Below are 20,914 nucleotides of genomic sequence, written 5' to 3' on the forward strand. Positions count from 1 at the left end.
TGAAGTGCACAGTAACAAAAGAATCTCTCTGACAAAAGCAGTAACCACAAACCTATGCACATAAAATGCTGCTTCTTAAAAAGCATGTTACACATTCTTTGCAGTAGGCACATTAACCCTCTGTGCTACATTAGTTAAGTCAAAGCTGCCACTAAACAAAACTCTCCTCACGCTCCAGCAGGTACATTAATCACTGGCTTATCTTTGCTTTGAAAAGTGTTGCCTGCGGACCCCCTGGGAATGTGTCACGGACCCCTGGGGGTCCGCGGACCACAGTTTGGGAAACACTGACCTATATTATATACTTCGATATTTTAACTTTCTATATTTTTAACATTCGATATTACATTACTTACCTTAAAAACGATATTTTTGATGTCTATATTCTGTCCATTCTATATTTTGTCCAGTCTATATTTTAAACTCGATATTATGTCCATTCGATATTTTGTAGTCGATATTATGTCTGTTTACCGTAGGGACGTGTGGCCCAAATGAGCCAAGCAATTTATATGGTACCATTGTTCAGGGAGGCTTGAGATCTAAAGGGTCCACAAAAAAGAGTTGCTCCTCAGGGCACTGGGTGTGTTTTTTTTATTTTGTCTGTATGGAGAACGAACAGCAAACCCAGATCACACATTTTCAAGAGACCTTCTCTTCTGCATGGCTTGGCCTCGCGTTATCTAGTTCCCCAAAACCTTGAATTGTAAAGGCTAACTTTAAAATGACACAAGCATCAAATGACCTGAGTTTCGGTTGACACATTGACAGCAATGCAAACTAGAGATGTTACAGAACCTTGGAATGGATGATTTGTGGCTGAAAAAGAAAGGTGGCAACCGTGGTTTATTTATTCCCATGTGATAGATAAAATTAACCATATTCTAGTTAGGGATAAAAATCCAACCTGGAAGTGTAGGTGACAGGAAGTAGATATCTGACTAGCACCATCACCAAAAATGTGCAAATTAAAGATTTTGTTATGGAAAATTGAAGTCCAACTGGCCAGTGGCGTCACTAGGGCTGGTGTCACCCGGTGCGGGTAACTCATGGTGTCACCCCCTCACAACTTACCGGATGGACCATCTCACCCTCTGCCTGCACCATCTCCCCTCTGCCTGCACCATCTCCCCTCCGCCTGCACCATCTCCCCTCCGCCTGCACCATCTCTCCCTTAGCCTGCACCATCTCACCCTCTGCCTGCACCATCTCCCCTCTGCCTGCACCATCTCCCCTCTGCCTGCACCATCTCCCCTCTGCCTGCACCATCTCTCCCTCTGCCTGTGCCATCTCCCCTCCACCTGCACCTTCTCTCCCTTTGCCTGCACCATCTATCCCTTTGTCCGCACCATCTTCCCTCCACCTGCACCATCTCTCCCTCTGCCTGCACCATCTCTCCCTCTGCCTGCACCATCTCTCCCTCTGCCTGCACCATCTCTCCCTCTGCCCCCACCATCTCTCCCCTGCCTGCACCATCTTACCCTCTGCCTGCACCATCTCACCCTCTACCTGCACCATCTCCCTGCACCATCTCACCCTCTGCCTGCACCATCTCACCCTCTGCCTGCACCATCTCCCCTCTGCCTGCACCATCTCAACCTCTGCCTGCACCATCTCCCTCTCTGCCTGAACCATCTCCCTCTCTGCCTGCACCATCGCACCCTCTGCCTGCACCATCTCTCCACTCCGCCTGCACCATCTCTCCCCTCCGCCTGCACCATCTCTACCCTCCGCCTGCACCATCTCCCCCTCTGCCTGCACCATCTCTCCCCTCCGCCTGCACCATCTCTACCCTCCACCTGCACCATCTCCCCCTCTGCCTGCACCATCTCTCCCCTCCGCCTGCACCATCTCTACCCTCTGCCTCCACCATCTCCCCCTCTGCCTGCACCATCTCCCCCTCTGCCTGTACCATCTCCCCCACTGCCTGCACCATCTCCCCTCCACCTGCACCATCTCCCTGCACAATCTCACCCTCTGCCTGCACCATCTCACCCTCTGCCTGCACCATCTCCCTGCACAATCTCACCCTCTGCCTGCACCATCTCACCCTCTGCCTGCACCATCTCCCCTTGGCCTGCACGATCTCAACCTCTGCCTGCACCATCTCACCCTCTGCGTGAACCATCTCCCTCTCTGCCTGCACCATCTCACCCTCTGCCTGCACCATCTCACCCTCTGCCTGCACCATCTCCCTGCACCATCTCACCCTCTGCCTGCACCATCTCACCCTCTGCCTGCACCATCTCCCCTCTGCCTGCACCATCTCAACCTCTGCCTGCACCATCTCCCTCTCTGCCTGAACCATCTCCCTCTCTGCCTGCACCATCGCACCCTCTGCCTGCACCATCTCTCCACTCCGCCTGCACCATCTCTCCCCTCCGCCTGCACCATCTCTACCCTCCGCCTGCACCATCTCCCCCTCTGCCTGCACCATCTCTCCCCTCCGCCTGCACCATCTCTACCCTCCACCTGCACCATCTCCCCCTCTGCCTGCACCATCTCTCCCCTCCGCCTGCACCATCTCTACCCTCTGCCTCCACCATCTCCCCCTCTGCCTGCACCATCTCCCCCTCTGCCTGTACCATCTCCCCCACTGCCTGCACCATCTCCCCTCCACCTGCACCATCTCCCTGCACAATCTCACCCTCTGCCTGCACCATCTCACCCTCTGCCTGCACCATCTCCCTGCACAATCTCACCCTCTGCCTGCACCATCTCACCCTCTGCCTGCACCATCTCCCCTTGGCCTGCACGATCTCAACCTCTGCCTGCACCATCTCACCCTCTGCGTGAACCATCTCCCTCTCTGCCTGCACCATCTCACCCTCTGCCTGCACCATCTCACCCTCTGCCTGCACCATCTCCCTGCACCATCTCACCCTCCGCCTGCACCATCTCTACCCTCCGCCTGCACCATCTCCCTCTCTGCCTGCACCATCCCTCTCCCTCCGCCTGCACCCCCCTCCCCCACCTGCACCCCTCTTCCCCCGCCTGCATCCCCCCTCCCCCGGGTGCTGCACTTTTAACCCTTTCCTCAGCGCCTTCTCCACCCCCCCCATGGTTTCACCCTCACAGTTCTTGCTCTTCACAAAGTGACTGAAATAACTCATGAAATGTGCTTTGCATTTGTGCATGCGACACTGAGAGGATACGTTTAAATAGACACAGAAGACACACTTGCCCTCACCTTCGAAGCAGAGCTGTGTTACACAGCGTAACCAGATGGTGTCACCCCATGTGAGGGTGTCAGCCGGTGCGATCCGCACCCCCCACACCCCCCTAGTGACGCCACTGACTGTTTATACAATTGTGCACACACTTCATTGTACTTACAGGCTTCTTAATGGCTAATCCTCCCTCCTTGATAATAGCCCTGCTATGACAATGGGGCACATGGACGTCATTTTGGAGTCGCAGCTGCAACCCCTGGCTTGCCCCTTGCTACTCTGCCACTGCTTTTGCGACCCCTGGCCTCAGGGGTGGCAAAATCAGTGCCTGGAACACAGGGGCAGCTCTTTCTAATGGAAGCTGGTTGGAGCGCCACTTGCCTGGTATCTGTCAATTTTGAGTTATATTATCCACTATTAGTGTAATGAAAAATGGAGTACATTAGTTGGAATATGACCCTATCTGGACACTAAGGTAAGTAAAAAAATGCTGTTAAATGTATGTTTTATGTAAGCTTGCGGGTGAGAGTGTTTTTATGTGCGCAAGAGTGTGTGAATGTGTTAGCATTTGTAAAGTGGTATTTTTGTGAATTGACGTCCATGATGGGACACTCTGAAAGCCAAGGCCCTTGCTGCTTGTCAACTCTGACCTCTAAAAACAAACCCCCCAGTTCTAACATTAGTTGGCTGGTGCTCTGCTCTCTGTTTCTATGTTAGTCTGGTTCTAACTGTCTATTGTTTTATTTTACCTTTTCTTGTTTCTCGTTTGTTTCTGTAACGTGTAAATATGTAATATTCTCCTCATCTAGCATATTTGGTCCTATTGTGAAGCGCTCTAACACCTTTAGGTGAAGTCTGCGCTACATAAAAATGCATTAAATAAATAAATAAAATAACCTGTTGCCAATGTCTGGATACTCATCTCCAGAGACAAGAGGGGTTTCACCCGCTGACAGCGTTTAGGTCCTGATTTTTTCTGCCATTATGGTGTTGGTCTGATGCCAGGGCCTCTGTTTTAATGAAAGTGGAATTCTTGTCTTTTGCCAAGGCATTTGCACTTTAGAGTCAATTCACAAAAGAAGTTATGAGCACAGGTAGTAGTACCAAAGGAGTACTGTTACACACATCTTACCTGCCTTTGTAAATCGGCCTGAAACGTTCAACTCCCTATTGGTAAAAGTGGAGAGAAGGCACAGTCCTTTCTATTTGTACTCATTCTATATGAATATTGCTTGAATATTTCCAATTCAGATGTTTTGGCGGTCAATACTTAAAGGCATATAAGAGTACTCTAGCCACCCTAGAACGCCTTTGTGAATAATCCCCAGTGTTCCAAAGTCAGTTGCCTTCTGCCCGTGTCTCCAGTCCTCAGTTTTAACTAGGGTGAGAGGTTGCAAAGATCATAAACTAACAACTTCACAATTTCAGTTGTTATATTTTGCAAGCTTTATAAAAATGTACGTCTTTTAAATTTAAACAAAAAAAAAAAGGAAAAGCGACCGTTCAATCCTTGTATGGATAGGAACCTGTTCCTGCTGCAGTAAGGGGCTGCCCCCACAGTATCCTCTAAAATCTGGGTTTTCCAGGCCTCGGAAACTTGCTACAGTTTTGCTGCCAGTCCCCGGTTTCATGATCCACGTGGAAGCCGCAGTGGTTTCAAACCCGATCTTCCAACAAAGCATTGCCAGTACATTAACACGCTGTTCGCCATCACCTTCGAGCAGAGCTAACCAGATGGTGTCACCCCATTTGAGGGTGTCACCCGGTGCGGTCCGCACCCCCCGCACCCCCCTAGTGACGCCACTGCAACTGGCTTTTATGTGGGGGTGGCTTTTAAAGTTCTCTTGCTTGAATATGTCGTATTTCAATGTACCACACATGTTGTTTATATGAAGTCAGCTGCTGGAACAATTCGACGCTGGCTTGCAATAATTAAGAGGGAAATTAAGGGCCAGTACATAGGGAAGGAGGTAGCTTCCTTAGATCTTTTGGCAAATAACATAAGGAAGGTACTAAGACACGTGAGCTCTTAGCACGAGAAAGAAAGGAGCACAAAACATCTAGTTATATTTTGCGAGTCATCGATGCTTTAGTGGGTGAGGTAGAGGTGGTGAAAACTCATATATAAACAAATGAAGGAGTAACCACTTCCACGGAGCTCCTAACCGAACTGCTGCTAGGCTAATCAACCTGACTTCCTGATGCCACAAATGGTGGTTGCACGGTAAAGCAGGGTCGGGGGAGCTCATGAAGCCCTGAATGAGCGTGCTTCGAGTTTTTAACCAAAACTACACGGAGAAGAACACTTTTTACGAAATCGCCGTTTTGTGATTTCACTTTACATTACTAGGCGAGGGCAGGATACACCTTAGCGTGTGTAGACCACCCAGCCTAAGTTACACTAGTCCTGAAGAAAACCTCTACAATCACATGAAGGTTGAAACATATAGACCTACCCCTTTTAAACATTTTCTACGTCTAATTTCTGACACCACAGCCTACCTAACCAGGCAATAGGTGCCTCATGTAAAAAATGTTACTGGTTGTCCAACCACTCCAGAATAAAGTCTTCGAGTGGGTAGTGTTGGTACAACTTTTAATCACACCTCTCTATTCATATCACATATAAATCAAAATAACCAGCTCCACTGTAATCAGGTGTCGCAGCACACCTGGATGGCATTCGGCTATCCGGGTGGGACCCCGATGATGAAGCATGTCACCAACCAGGTTGGTGAGTGAGGGGTCTTCTAAGGACAAAGGATTGTCCCAGTCTGGGTGGCAGGGCTTGCACCCCAATACCATACTAATGTGTACAGGTATTTAGTACCCTCAGTGGTTACTCCTTCATTTGTTTATTTATTGAATCCAAGGGGACCAGGAGTTCCCACTAGACCCCTAGGGTCAAACCACCCTTTCTCTCCCACTTGTTTACAAGAAAACCCATATATCCCATGTTTTATGATATAGTTCAAATTCCTCTATAGGAAGAGTTTGTATTTCCATGTAGAGGATACATTAATGTTTTAGGTTGTTCCTGCAGATAGCTGTGGCTAGCAGTTGATGAAGACGCATTGTTATACAATACATGGGGCTTTGCTTCAGCCAATGATGATTGACTGGCTTTGTTGCCTATCTCAGTTGTCTGCTGCTTATTTGTTGGCTTTTCTCGTTGTTCTTGTGTTTATCCTGTTTCTGGAGTAATACTGCTTCACCTGGCATCTGATTGGATGATTTGTATCCTTTCACTTGTGACTTGAGGGGACTCTTTTTTTCTTTTTCTTTCAGCATTCCATTAGAGTGCATGTCTTTCCTTGCCCTTCCGCCTATTTGCTTGCTGCCTCTCACATTCCTGTCCCCACTCTCTCTGTCTGCTTTCATCTTCCTATTCGTCCATTTCTCCCATTTCTTTACAAATATTTCTTTTTTAACATTACATTTACATTTTCTGAGGAATTCCGATCGCTACATTCCCTCTAAGTGATCTTCCCACTCTCGTGACATTGACCTTGAGTGCTCTCCCAGCTGTCTCAGTCCCACTCCCATTTAAAAACAATGTAATTTATATTTTTTTTCTATTTTTCCATTCTAAAATGGTTGTCATCCATGCTAGAATCGTATATTAAAAATTCCCAAATCGCTGCTAGTATGTCACAATGCATTTGCACACAGTAGCCATCTTGCAGTGTTTGTTGTAAAAAAGAAAAAAAACATTCCTAGATGGATAGTCCAGTGATGTACTGATGGCCACTTTGGCATTTCTAGTTTACTGTTCCCCCAGTTTAGAATGGTAAATTGTAAATTAAATTGTAACCACTTTTTGCGAATACTATCTCAGTACATCTGGTCCTTACAGTGGTAAAGACCACATAAGATGGAAAATTGGAAGGCTGATATCTAAACAAAAAGATCCCCTTAAAGACCCAATTAATTCTAACCACAAGGCCTTCAAACACCATGAATATACTAATATTAATTAATAATTACATTAAAGTTTAGGGGTAATTTAAAGGGTAATTTTACTCAAATATTTTTTGTTCTATCCGGTTTTCTCATTGGCTGATAACAAGCTCTTGAAAGTGTGCATTTGAGGGAGCACACATACCTAGAAGAGGATTACAGAGCAGAGACAATTGGCAGCAGTGGAAATTTCCATTGTATAGGACAACTTATGCCTGACACATAATCAGGTGCGGACTTCACTTGTTTCTAATACAGTGTGCTACGACTGACAGTCAGAGTCACCTTCCCAGCCCCAGATGACAAATAGTGAGAACTGGTGTTCGAACTGCCAAGAAGAGGATCCAGCTGTGGGACTGTAGCATGCAGTGCTTTTCACCCCAGTGAACCTTGATGACGCCCAAGGCCATTAAGAGCCATGTGGGCTCTTTTGCTGGTTGTTCTAGATGCCTGGACCTGGCGGGAAACTGGGATGCAACTGCGTTTTAACAGCTGCTAAGGTGCCTACACGCTGACTGTCGGGCGTGCACATTTGAACACTAGTGTTTTTGCAGCATCCGTATCTCCTGCGAGTCTTGCTTAGAATAATAACTAGAGGAAAAAGAGTTGGGTTTGTCGATACACAGCCCATTCCCGTAGGCAGTTTTGTTTCTTAATTTTTGCATTAAAAACAGGATATTTTAAATTGCCCCAGATGAAAGAAATCACCCACGGACCTTTGATATCCCTTACCTATAATTATCAGTAAATGCTGAACGCTAACCACTGATTATAGTTAGCTGTGCTTGTGTGATGATCATTAGCGGGTCCTAAAGGGGGTGGGGGGTCTGACAGCCACCGCTCTGCTAAGTTTGTTTCTACTGCATTGCTGCAGAACTACATGCAGTCCTGCTACTTTGCTCATTCAGTGACTTTTAATTGTAGTACAATAAATTAAAAGCTCATCACCAATAAAGGTAAAGCCTCATCTAAAGGAGATGGAAGCAAAAATTCAGCTTCTTAAAATAGAAAGTTCTCCACGTTGCCAGCATCTCAGTATTTTACTTCAAAGAGGTACTGGGATAAGGGCTGCCTTCTTCTAGCTGAAACGACAAAGTAGATGCTCTCCATCCCTACAAGTTTTATCCCTGTGCTTGGAACCACAGTGGACTACATAGACTCTGTGCAAGTTTCTAGAATACTACCCAAACCAACTACAGATAGCCCAGCCTTCGAGGCACATCAGTGGCCTAAAAAGAGAGCTTGACTTGGCCTCCTTAAAACTGTCCCGACTATGGGTCCCATTTCCGCCCGCCACCCTAGCGGTGCTGGGACCGGCCACAAGGGGAGCAGCGGTCCCGCCCCGCCAATTAGGATGCGACCGCATCTTTGACATTGCGATGGGCAGTGCTGTAAGTAGCACCTGCCGCAATGCCAAAGTGGCATGTTGTGCATTTCCATGCACAATGTGACAGGCACCCCATGGTGCCTGCCACCTTGTGCATGGCAATGAAGGGGGGTACCGTAGGCACCCCCCAAGTGTAGGCCCCCACCATAGTCATTTCTCGCATGCCTTTCCATGGCAGAGTCTCCGCCATGGAGAGGCCTACCCACCGCTACCAACATAATATGGATGGCGGTGCCTGCCGCCACCATATTGTGGGCTTTATGTGTTATTCATCACACCTGATAAATAAGCATACCTCAGTGTTCTTTATTTATTGGGTGTGATAATTAAAAAATTGCAAGCTTTTTGATAATAATGTGTATTTTCGTGTTTACCACACCAAAATCTGCATGGTATGGGAAATACTGCGTGTTTTTCTTCCGCTAAATTCTGGCAAATTTGACCTACCGAAATGTAACGAAGGGAGAGATATTTAACACATTTAGGGGTAGATGTATCAACATACCCCTTTGCAATTTCTAAATAGCAATTTTTAAGGAATCGCTATTTAGAAATCTCAAAATGGGATGTATGTAAAAAATCGCTATTTTTTAGCGATTTCTTAATCTTCCTTATTTGCGAATTCGCAATTTGCGAATTCGCAATTAAGGAATAATTTCCGATTCATTCCTGAGGCCCATAGGAATGATTGTGAAATTAATCTCAATTTACGATTCGCAATTTGCTATTCGCAAATTGAGAATAATTTCAAGGGTGTAGGGGTGTCTCAAGGACACCCTGCTGCACCCCTGAAATGTACATGTGTGTGCATATGGCGCACATACATGCCCTATGGGCATGTGTGTGCTTCACATTCCACCTTCAAAAATGCCAAGTTGTGCATTTTTCAAAGAATTCGCAAATTAACATCAACTACAAGTTGGTGGTAATTTGCAATTTCTTAACCAAAATTCGCAATTGAAAAATGCTACATACATAGCATTTAAGAAATCGCAAAATTTCGATTCCTTAAATGCTATGGCAAAATAAGGAATCCCAAATTTTTGTGATTCCTTCCTTCATTTTCGAATTTTTGATGCATGCCAAAACATGCAAAAAGACCGTTTGCGATTCGCAAACGGCTTGATACATCTAGGCCTAAGTAATTACTTCAGAGTCTTCTGTCTAAAAGCCTCTGCTGACCATAACTCTGCTGAAAAGGTCATTTAATACAGAAGCTTTCTGTTAGCTGCTCTTTTAGAACCTTACTTTCCTGATAAATTCATGAAGAAAATGTGGACACATTTCTTTTGTATCAGCCAGACTCTGGAAAGGCACTCACATTTGATATAATATTCCACCAGACACCCTCTCACTTGGAGAACGCGTTTGTGTTGCTCAATCAAACAAAATTCTGATGCCCCCGAAGTGAATCAAATCCATGAACTGGAATTAGACTGTTCTGGAAAGTATGTGATTAGTCAAACACAAACCAAATCATACCTACTAGCATCGAACAATAAACTGTAAATGAACTAAATATCTTAATGCTAAGTTAAATAGTTTAGAGTTAATTACACAAAGGAATTTTTTCACTACTTACAGAAAGTCCTGTGTGGAGCACCATCAAGAGACATCTAAATAAAGATTGTGGAAAGGTGGGCAGGGTAGAGCCAGGCTGGTCCTAAGATGGCTGCCACAACATGGAGTTCCTTCCTTGGACTTTACCTCTTTGTGTGGTGCACAGCCCCTGGATGCTGAGGACCCCATGAAGCTAGAGGAGAGTTGGGTGAAAACAATGTGGCAGCAAGGAGGCCTTTTTTCTCCTTGGCAAAGGGGGCTGGTGAGACTGTACACTGCTGCTCTGCTGCTTCCAGTGGAGTGGAGACACCAAAAGGAATATCACTGGTGGTTGTGACCTCAAGAGATTTGGTCACACCAGGTGAGTGACTTGTGGGCTGGTGTAGAGCACCAGATAGGCAGTACAAGTAGGGAGAGATGAGTCAGAGGGGGTCTGGGCTGCAAAGGGCACTTGCCCCTGATTTGTGGGATCCACTGAGTGTCCCCAAAAGAGCCCACTAAATTATTTGGGCACATTTAACTTTGGAGGGAGTGCAGCTGTTCCACAGTCCTTGACCATGTCAACCTGAAATAATGTATAGAGAGGACTTGTTTGAGCCCTACAAGAAGACCACCAAATGAAATGCCCAAGAGCAAACACGTGGGCCCTGGATGAAAACGAATTACCATAAGGGGTACAGGTCCTTCAGAGGTTTCTGAAAAGACAGGCATGTTCGAAGTGGCAGCAAGAGATATGGAAAAGAAACTGAAGCTATATTTGGCATGTGCTGAGTCAGGAATATACAGCTGAGATGAGGGAAGGGAGAGTTCACACCCTAAAAATATCCTCAGCGACTTCAACAACAGAGGTGAAGGACCTAAACAATTTTAAAGAGTGTGCAAGTGCATATTGAATGCTGGGCCAAAGATTAAAAACTAGAGGATCCGAGGATAGATATCAACTTTAGGGGTATTGGCGTCCCAATGGAGTTCCCAATGCACTCCCTGCAACAATCAAAGGATAAAGTGTTCCAAGACCTTTCACAGACCAAGAAGGACACATTCTCAGTGATTAGAAATTTCTATAGACTCCATTCATAGCACCAAGGAATGGTATCTAATGGGGGGGGGGCACGGTGATGATAGTGGTGAAATCTCAAGACACAGATATCAGATTGTGAGAGCAGCAATAAAGTGGAAAAAATGGTGGGTGCAAATAGACCACAACTGTATCCCACTCTTAGGGCCAGATGTAAGACCTTTCCATTATGTGAGTCGCAAATTGCAAAATTTTGTGACTTGCAGTTTGTGACTCGCAAAATGGAATGTACAATAGTGTCTGAGACACTGTTTGTGATTCCCAAATGGGTCACAAGGGACCTGCCTCATTAATATTCATCAGGCAGGTCGCAATTTGCAACCCATTGGGAATGGCCCACACTTACAGGGATCATGGCATGCTGGGCTCAGCAGACCACCATGTCTGTGACTGCTTTTTCAATAAAGCTGTTTTGTTTTTAAAAAATGCAGCACATTTTCCTTGAAGGAAAATGGGATGCGTTTCAAAAAGAAAAATGAAATGTTTCAGTTAAATTTTTTAAGAGCAGGCAGTGGTTTGTGGGACCACTGCCTGCTCTTAAAATTGATTTGCGCACACTTTTGCAAAGGGGAAGGGGTCCCTATTTACGACTGGTCTGCCACCAACTTTCCATTGGCACTAAAATGCAAATCTTTTGCAACTGCATTTTGGTTGCAAATTATTCGGACATGGCACTGCAACTCGCTATTAGGAAAGGACGCCCTTGGCATGCCCCTTCCTAATAGTGAGTCGCAAACCCTATTTCTCGAGTTGGTAATAGGTTACCGATTCGTATAATAGGATTTGCACATGCCACAGACCTATTTATCTGTTGCAAATGGCCCAATTGGCCATTTGCGACCGCTAAAAATGGTCGTACATGTGGCCCTTAGAGCTGAAATCTTGACAAGGAAAAGAGAATGGGGGCCACATCATGTCGAAAGTTTCTGGTGCAGCACAGAGCTGAGCATTGTCTTAATGTGCATTCAGGGTGTAAAATGAGTTTATTTAACCCGATATTTCTCCGAGTTAGTACTTGATTTACAGACGTCACAGCTTAGGAACAGGAGGAAGCAAACCTTGCCCTCTGTTTCCCAGCTATACCATATGAAAATCAAGACTAACTCAAACAAAATTGTGTTAAATGAATTAATTTTCTGTTCCGGAGGTGCATAAACATGATGCTCGGTGCCAGAAAGATTCATCAACATTCGGTCCTTGATGAGCATCAAAGAGGCAGTAAGGGAAAAGGGGCTTACAGCAATGGTGGAATTTCCAATTAAACTGTGGGCGGAGCATGATGGAAAGAGATATGTGTTGACCAAATGAGTCAGCAAGGGCATTTTTTGGAGGGTCTGCAGATGGATGCAGAATGAGGCTGTGGTAGTGTTCCACACATTGAGAGAGCAAGGGTAGGGATAAAGGGTTGACGGACTCGAGGGTGAGTCGGGAGGTCCCATCTGGGTGAAGAGGATGGGGCTAGAACATGATGGCTGGTCCTAATTGTGGTGACACTCACTCTTCTTGCATAAGTACAGTCTCTTTGGCCTCTTCCCCCTTCCCTCGTCTCCTGAGAGAGCAGCTGCATATTTTAAGATAATGTCTGAATTTGGAGATTGTTTATCATCTATAAGTAGGTTTGCAGGGATATGGTGCTATAATGAAGGGGCTTTGATTTTGTTATTAGCATTACTTGAGATGATTTCTTGAATCAAAAGCTTTGATGCCAATTGGTTGACCTTTGCCATTGCTTGTTGGTTGCCAGTGTTGGCTTTACCGATGCAGCTCCAACATTGGCAAAACCAGTAGCAATGTCACCGATATTGGGATGGTTTTTCCCTACTTCATTATTGGCTCTTTCGTGTACATTTGGTATGGTTGTCATTTTGGAAGAATAAAAACGAATGTTTGACCAACAATATTTGGTATACTTCCAATATGGCTAACATGTTGCTTCTAGACCAGGTGTTATAAAGACCACACATTCTGATTTTTCCCTTGATACATTTTGGCAGGTGAAATCAGCCAAAAAATAATGGCAATACCAAGAAATTTAGATTTTGTTGCAGAAAGCACTGAAAACTGCATTCAATGCCCCCGGTTTAAGGGTTCATCCTGTATTAGTTTCTGACACGTTAAATTTAGACCCTTGGGATACAGTGAGTATCATCATTTAACAGATGCAATAAATAGTACACTGCAGGCTGATGAACTCATTATTGAGGTCTAAGATGTATGAGAGATTGACAACAAATCAAAGAGAAAACGGGTGCTGGTCAAAAGAAGGTACTTCGTTCAAAGCTCTACTAATGTTCTAGAATTAGAGAGACAAGGACACATGCAAAATAATTTATGACTCCATGTATACACTTATTTTACTTATCTGATGAAGTACTATTTATAAGAGAATGTAGAATGATAATAAAATATGTAAGTAACTGTCTAACAAAATGCTCAGAAATGTTGTGCGATACTCGGTGGGGATGAGTTGATATCACTTCTTGAGGTTTGGGGTGGTGCAAAGGTCCTTATTTTATTTATTTATTTATTTATTTTTAGGATTTTCTATAGCGCGAACATGACCCTGCACAGGGTATCAGAGCGCTTTACAGGAGCATTTAATACACCCTTACATATTACGAGACATTACTGGTTTGCGGCATTTACAATTCCGTAAGGTATAACAACATAGATAGTGTTCAACAGATAGATTGCCATAGAGCCTCTAGAACTATACAACTAAATAGGACAAAAACGAATATACAAGTCCAAAATTGTACAGTGAGCTGCTTGTGTGAACATTCGAACGGCAAGGCAGAATGAATTATATATAGTTCAGCTGTAGGGTATTAGGGGAGAAATGTCCTCATATAAAAAATGTTGCTTCCTTTTTGAATGTTTCAAAGAATGGCATTCTTCTCATGTCGGGGGGAGGGCGTTCCAAATTCTCGATGCTGCCCCTGAGAATGCTCGGTCATAAGTTCTTTTCTTACGGAAATGCGCCGGTTTCAGTAGCAGATCCGCTTTGCTCCTGGAGGAACGTGTCCCTCCCGAAAGCGTGTGTTTCTGTGCGAGGTAGACTGGAGATTTGTTGTGTATTGCTTTATGGTTGATGCATGCCAGCTTGAACTGGATTCATGCTTCGAAAGGTAGCCAGTTGAGAGCTTTCAAGTGAGGGGAGATATGGTCGAATTTTTTGGATTCCGCTATAAGTCTTGTGGCTGCATTAAGACAAGCTTTCAATGGGGCTGTTGAGATCTTAGGGAACCCTGCTAAGGTTGTAAAACCATATTCAATCCTTAAAATGACCAATGCCTGGACTGCTGTTTTGAGGTCTGCTTTATTTATAAAAGGTTTTAGTTTTCGTAAGTAGCTTAAGTGGAAGCTGGCATTTTTTTGCCATTGTGTTGATATGTGCTGACATGTTCAGGTTTTTGTCCAGAATGATACCCAGTGATTTAGTTGACTCAACAATCTTCGGAGTGCACTTTAGTGCAGTGATGAGGTTGGGCCATTCTGCAATCTTTATTTTGCTTTACTCTTGAGTAATCAGTAGGAATTCAGTTTTCTGAGGATTTAGCTTTAGGTGGTTCTTGGTTAGCCATAGAAGTGTTCTCGTTAGAGCTAGGTTCATTGTCTTTATATCCTCAGTTGACGCGACCTTGATGTACAGCTGAGTGTCATCAGCATAAATATGGAAAGCAATGTTAGCTTTTTGTAGTATTTCCGTAAGAGGTTCTACGTATAGATTGAAAAGTGCCGGAGATAACGTTGAACCTTGCGGAACTCCTAAAGTATTGTTGGTTGCTCTTGAAAGGTAAAGAAGTCACCAATGCAGTGGAACATTTTAATGAATGCTTTATTACATATATGCATAGGGAAATAATGGTACGGTGATGGCATTCATAATAATATGGTGGTCTGTGTTACATGTATTGTGACACTGTCACTTAACTTAAGCCATTCTCCCAAATATGATGCATAGTAGCAGAGCACTCCACAATGCTTAAACAGATTGCTTGTAGGCTGCAGCACTGATTGTGTCACCCATAGAAGTTGCCTTTCAAATCTGTCTCAGGTCTGCCACCGCAGTGCTTGTGTGTTCATTTTCACTGCCACTTCGACTTAGCACGTAAAACCACTTGTCAAGCCTTAAACTCCCCTTTTATTACCCGCAAGGGAAGGGTGCTCTGTAAGTAAAAGGTACGACATGCACCTGGTTGTTTTATAATTCTTAATAGTGATAAACGCCCAAAAATCATTTATCACTACTGTGAGGCCTGCTCCTCTTATAGGTTAACATTGGGGATTCTTAAAATGCCCTTAAGCTGTAATTCCTGATTGCAGAGGAGCAGCTGCTTTTTGATTTGTATGGATTGGCAATGATAAATCCTCTTTAATGGTAAAGTTGGATTTGACATTACTAGTTTCGGAGTACCACTTTAAAAAATGGACACTTCTCTGCACTTCCTGCTCTATTTGCCTTACAGACTCTCTACAATACACATCTGGGGTGACAAATTCACCTTGTGTATTCCCTGTAGACAGCCACAAACACAGGATACATCAGGGCATCTGCATTCATCTGCATACTGATGAGCCTTTCTGGGAAAGATAGGAGGGAGGACCTGATACCTACACTTCAATGGGTAGTGGTCTATCTTCACACAAAGACCTGATAAACCCCCCCACCGGTAGGCTGGTAGACAGGGATGGGCAGAAAGGGGATCTTCTATGGAAAATACACAGGCCCCTGAAAAAAGGATAAAACCCCGACAGGGAAATCTACTATTTTGAAAAACCTATAGCACCGGGCTCAGTGCTGATTTACTCTGGAAGGACCTGTAAACTCTGAACACACAGAAACATAATGCACATCATAACAACTGACATAGAAAAATATTTTGATTTTATTTATCTTCTTTTTCTTTGATTTTTAAAAGATATAATTATTATATATATATATATATATATATATATATATATATATATATATATATATATATATATATATATATATATATATATATATATATATATATATATATAAATACAATTCATACATGATTGACTTCAATACATAAATAAAAATATGTTTCAATTGATATTGAACAAATTAGAACGGATGTAAATTTCGGTATAACCTGAAAAAAAATATGTATATCTGCAACACAAATTGAGTACACAACTTAATGTATAATAAGTGGTTTGACATTGTATTATGTTGATGATAATCGGTATTATCTTTATACCACTGGACATATGGTTAAGGCTGTATATGGAGACACTGGTAATAATTGTTGAATACCAACGCGTTTCGGCAAAGCCTTCTTTAGGATTTTCATACCAGTGGTTACTCTGATAAATCCATAGATGGTTATTCACCAAAATCAACCCTCATGATTTGAAGTTAGGAAATGTGGTAAGCATCACTTTACAACACTTCATAAATGCAGATGTCTATTTTAATCTTTGCACTGTAGAGATAAACACGGGAGGCTTGTGCTGCCGGGAGACACTCTTATGTTATATTATGTTCCTTAAATAGCCATTGGCTCTATAAGTTGCATCTTTCTATTCGTCGGAGGAATGTTTGATATATAAAGATTCTCTAGATATTTAGAAGAATAACAGTGGCATATTCTTTATATGTCTGGACTCGAAATAGGGTAATAGAGGATAATGTAGTCCTAGCACCCGATATGACGGTATGAAAAGCTCCTGCCTCAGACCAACAATCCAACAAGATCAGTGCACATTAAAGGCTTTGCTTTAAAGTAAACTCCATTTCAAAGGCTCTTTTGGGTATAAGTACTGTGTCCCTGACCCCCTAAAATCAGACGCTTTCTGGGTGTTGTATTGAATCTTTGTGAGAAGGACTGCTGTGCTTCTTAAAGGACTCAACCGGACTGCTTTTCTGGAAGGAGGGCTTTGCTGCTTGTTGCCCTCCTGCCTGCTGCTCCCTGACTCAGCTGGAAGGAGAGCTGGACTCTGCCTTCCCTCTAAGTGATATCCAAGGGCTTGTTGTCTTTCCTCCTGTTCCCGAAGTCTCAGGGTCATCAAATAGTGCCCAATTGCCATGCTACTCTGCTATTTGGGAGTCCAGCAGTTGTTGTTCTAACCTGCACTCTGCTTGGGGAAAGTTCGAGTGCTTCTCACTTCACCAAGGAGCAGTACATGCCTAATCTTCAGTGTGTTGGGTGAATCCCAGAGCGCTTTTAGTTTCCTCAAGTGGCCAAACTCAAAAAGCTCTCTGCTGTGCAGACAGATGCTACCGTGCTGAAAGAAGCCCCCTTCCAGCACAGCTTCAGGTTGCCTTGCCAACGCGGAGGTCTCCTATGATGCCAGCTGTTTGCCATATCGCCGAAGGGTGGGGCCTAACCACTGTACCTGTGTGCCAAGTATCGGACTGCTGAACCTGCCCCAACTCCACAAGGAGAGCCTGGCATGGCCCTTCAACTCGCTGTCTCCTGACACCTATGCTATTCTGCCCATGGGAAAGGTACTGTCATTTGTGCACTGTTTTGGTGAGGTCCTTAAAGCCGACCAGCATGCTTGTGGGCAACTGAACTGCCTGCACAACCCGGTCCCCAGGGACCCGTGTAGATCTTTTCAATGAGTGGCAGTTGAGCACGAGATTATGTTGGCTCTGTTTCCGAAGCCCAGAAACCACTGCTTGGATCATGAACCTTTCACCCATAAATCTGCAAGTGCTCTAGCACTCGGTTTATTTTTATGCCTTCTATGTCATAAAATGAAAAGTATTCATTGGATTCTTGTTGTTTTGGCATTTATGTGTTTATAATATGCTAAGCTATTTTTTATAAACCAGTGTAGAGTCCTTTTGTAGTGTTTTGGTTGTGTTACTATGTGTGTGTGTTGCACACATACTTTACAAATTCCATCGTTTGATAAACTAGCCTGCCTGCTCTGTGCTAAACTGCCAGATGGTAGGCACAGGTTATCTTAGTTGTGTATCTAGCTTACCCAGACTAGAGTGGCAGGTTCTGCTAGGTCTGTCTGTATACCTTAGCCAACCATAAACCCCATTTCTAACAGTTATGAGCTTTCATTATTTCACCTCCTTCCTCTCAAACACTTCCCCTGTCAGTATTGTTCCTCCATTCAATTTAAATGCATTTCATGTTTTCTTAAGTAGTGATTTATGGAGGAAATCCCATTTCAAAGCTCAGAGACCGACTGGGATATTGTAGATCAACAAAAGACTCTAGACGCCAGAGCTAATGTAATCATTTACCAGAAAGAGAAAGTAAAACTTACCCATGTGGAGAAATATGCATTTGCGCAAATGGGAAAAAACAGAGAGCAAAAGAAAGACAGAGCTAGTGAGTAAGTAAGCAAAACGGATATACTGTGCTTACTAATTCGGTGGAATATGAGGTAGATTAGCATTTGAAAGCATAAAACCTTAAATGCAAAATAAAACAATATATTGAATTTGGCCAGCATTCAAACAGGGGTTATATCAGTTTCCTTAAAAATAAGCACCAAGGGACCCTGGTATGGGGGGGGGGGAGGCTCGAATGGGGCTGATTGGCATTTATGTATTTAATATGGTGCTTCTGAACCCCAGATGGTGTTAGCAAGCTTTGAAGATGTTCTGGTGAAGTCTGCATATACTGCACCCCTTCTGAAAGTCGGACTTTCATAATTGTCTCCGATTTCCTCGCCTGCTCGGAGCACCAGGCTACTACTTTTATGTTCACCCTGTCACTTCCCGTGCACCGATCATGGAGTGAAGTCTGAGGATAGCAGTGGGTGTGCGACCTGTGATGATGTGGACAAGCGAACCTTCCCTTCTTATTTCAGTGTGGGGTGCTTATAAGATCCCCACTTTAGTGTCACGCTCTAGTCGTTGCATAGTGACGCAATGACGCAGAGCGTGACCGCCATGTTCGGGATGAGTGCGGAGCCCACGAAGGTAGCAGACGCGGTTCCTGGCGCTCTCGCCCCCTGTTAATTAAAATAAACCACTTACCTGCAACCAGCCTCTGCCTCTTATTAGCAGCCACACACATCTCTACAAATTGGCGAAGAGGGTTAGTGGAAAGCGAGTGCTGCTCGAGATGACCTCTCATATCGGACAACCCAAGGCAGCATAGAACCACGAGGCCGCAATATCTATTCACAGCAAGTGGCAAGCAGGGCAGAGAGCGTGGCAGAGGAGAGAGCCCGCAAACACAACCCTGGCCCACAGCACGCAGAGACCACCTATGACCGGTGAGTGCAACACACAGCCGAGGGCAGATCAGCCTGACCACGAGAGGATGCGGGGGGGAGTGTAACTACCCCCTGGGAGTCGTACCACGCACAGACCACCCACTGGCGTGCCCGAGCATTGGGACCAGCACAACCTGTGAGTACAGCAACCCGGGTGGTGTGAAGAGGGGGGACGTGACCACGTGTTCCTAACCTGGCCCATCAGCTGAGGCCTCCACATGCGGTGGACACACCCTACACTTGCAGCAGCCGACCTTCTCACCGGAGGCCCTGGCAGAGCAGGCACAGCACAGCGCGGGTGGCAAACCTGCGCCTCAAAAGAGCCCACCACGCCAGCGCAGGCCTAGTGCGCCAGGAAGTCCCAGAGGGGCGGAAGAGCTCCAAGGAGGAAGAACAGAGATGAGTGCCCAAGCCTCCTCACTCGCAACGCCGGTCCCCTTCCTACCCAGGCCTGGGGAACCCTCCATGAAGTGGGAAGATTGGAAGGTATACTTTGTGAATTATCTAGAATCGCTGGAAGATGAAAGTGGCGGGGACTTCCCCAGCATAAAAGAGAAAAAGATACTGCTCCACAACCTGGGCCCTGAAGGCATCAGAGTCTTCCAAAATGTTGTACCTAAAACACGACAGACTGATGACAATGACGTATTCCAACAAGCGATCGAAGACCTAGACAACCACTATAGACCGGTGGTGTGCACGTCCACAGACAGGTACAACTTCCAACAAAGAGACCAGGAAGCAGGAGAGTCAGTCAATAGACGAATACGTGGCAGCACTAAAGAAACTGGCAGTCACATGCAAGTTCGGTGCCTTACATGATGAGTTTATTAAAGACCAGATCGTCATGCACACCACGAACACCTCAATCCAAGACAAGTTATGGGTCAATGGAGACGCGTCCTTGAAAGAAGTCATAGCCATGGTGAAGAAGGCAGAACTATCCAAAATATGTGCAGAGGCCGCAAAAAAGATGGCCCCGCGAAGGCAATGGTCAACAAAGTTACAGAAGATGTACCGCCGGACAGGAGCAGAGGAGAGGTAGGGAACACGAAAATGCAGACTAGATACGTTACCAGACCACTGCCTATGAAGAAATCCACAAGCGGAGACAATAACTTGTGTTACAGGTGTGTGAGCCAAGCCCACGCAAGCCAGGATAAACGCTGGCCAGCGTTCCGTGCCAAGTGCATGTTCTGTGGAATCATGGGGCACTATGAGAAAGTGTGTCGCCGGAAGCAGAGACAGCCTGCGGTCAAGTACGTCGCACAGGAATTTGACAAGGACAGAGAAGGGGATGAAGAAGAGGATAATGTGCTATGCATAGAAGAACACATACTCGGCATCGACTGCACCCACTCGAAAAAACCACAATGCGAGCTATCAATAGGGGGAGTGCAAATAAAAGTGGTGGCAGACTCAGGATCTCCGTACAACATAGTACAACGCAAGGTGTGGGACGAACTCTTCAGACAGCACCTAGGACCACACCTGATACCTCCAGACATTTGACCAGTCACATTTACGGGCGAGCCCATC

This window comes from Lissotriton helveticus, chromosome 5_1 (genome assembly GCF_964261635.1).
Source record: "Lissotriton helveticus chromosome 5_1, aLisHel1.1, whole genome shotgun sequence".
In the NCBI taxonomy this organism is placed as follows: domain Eukaryota; kingdom Metazoa; phylum Chordata; class Amphibia; order Caudata; family Salamandridae; genus Lissotriton; species Lissotriton helveticus.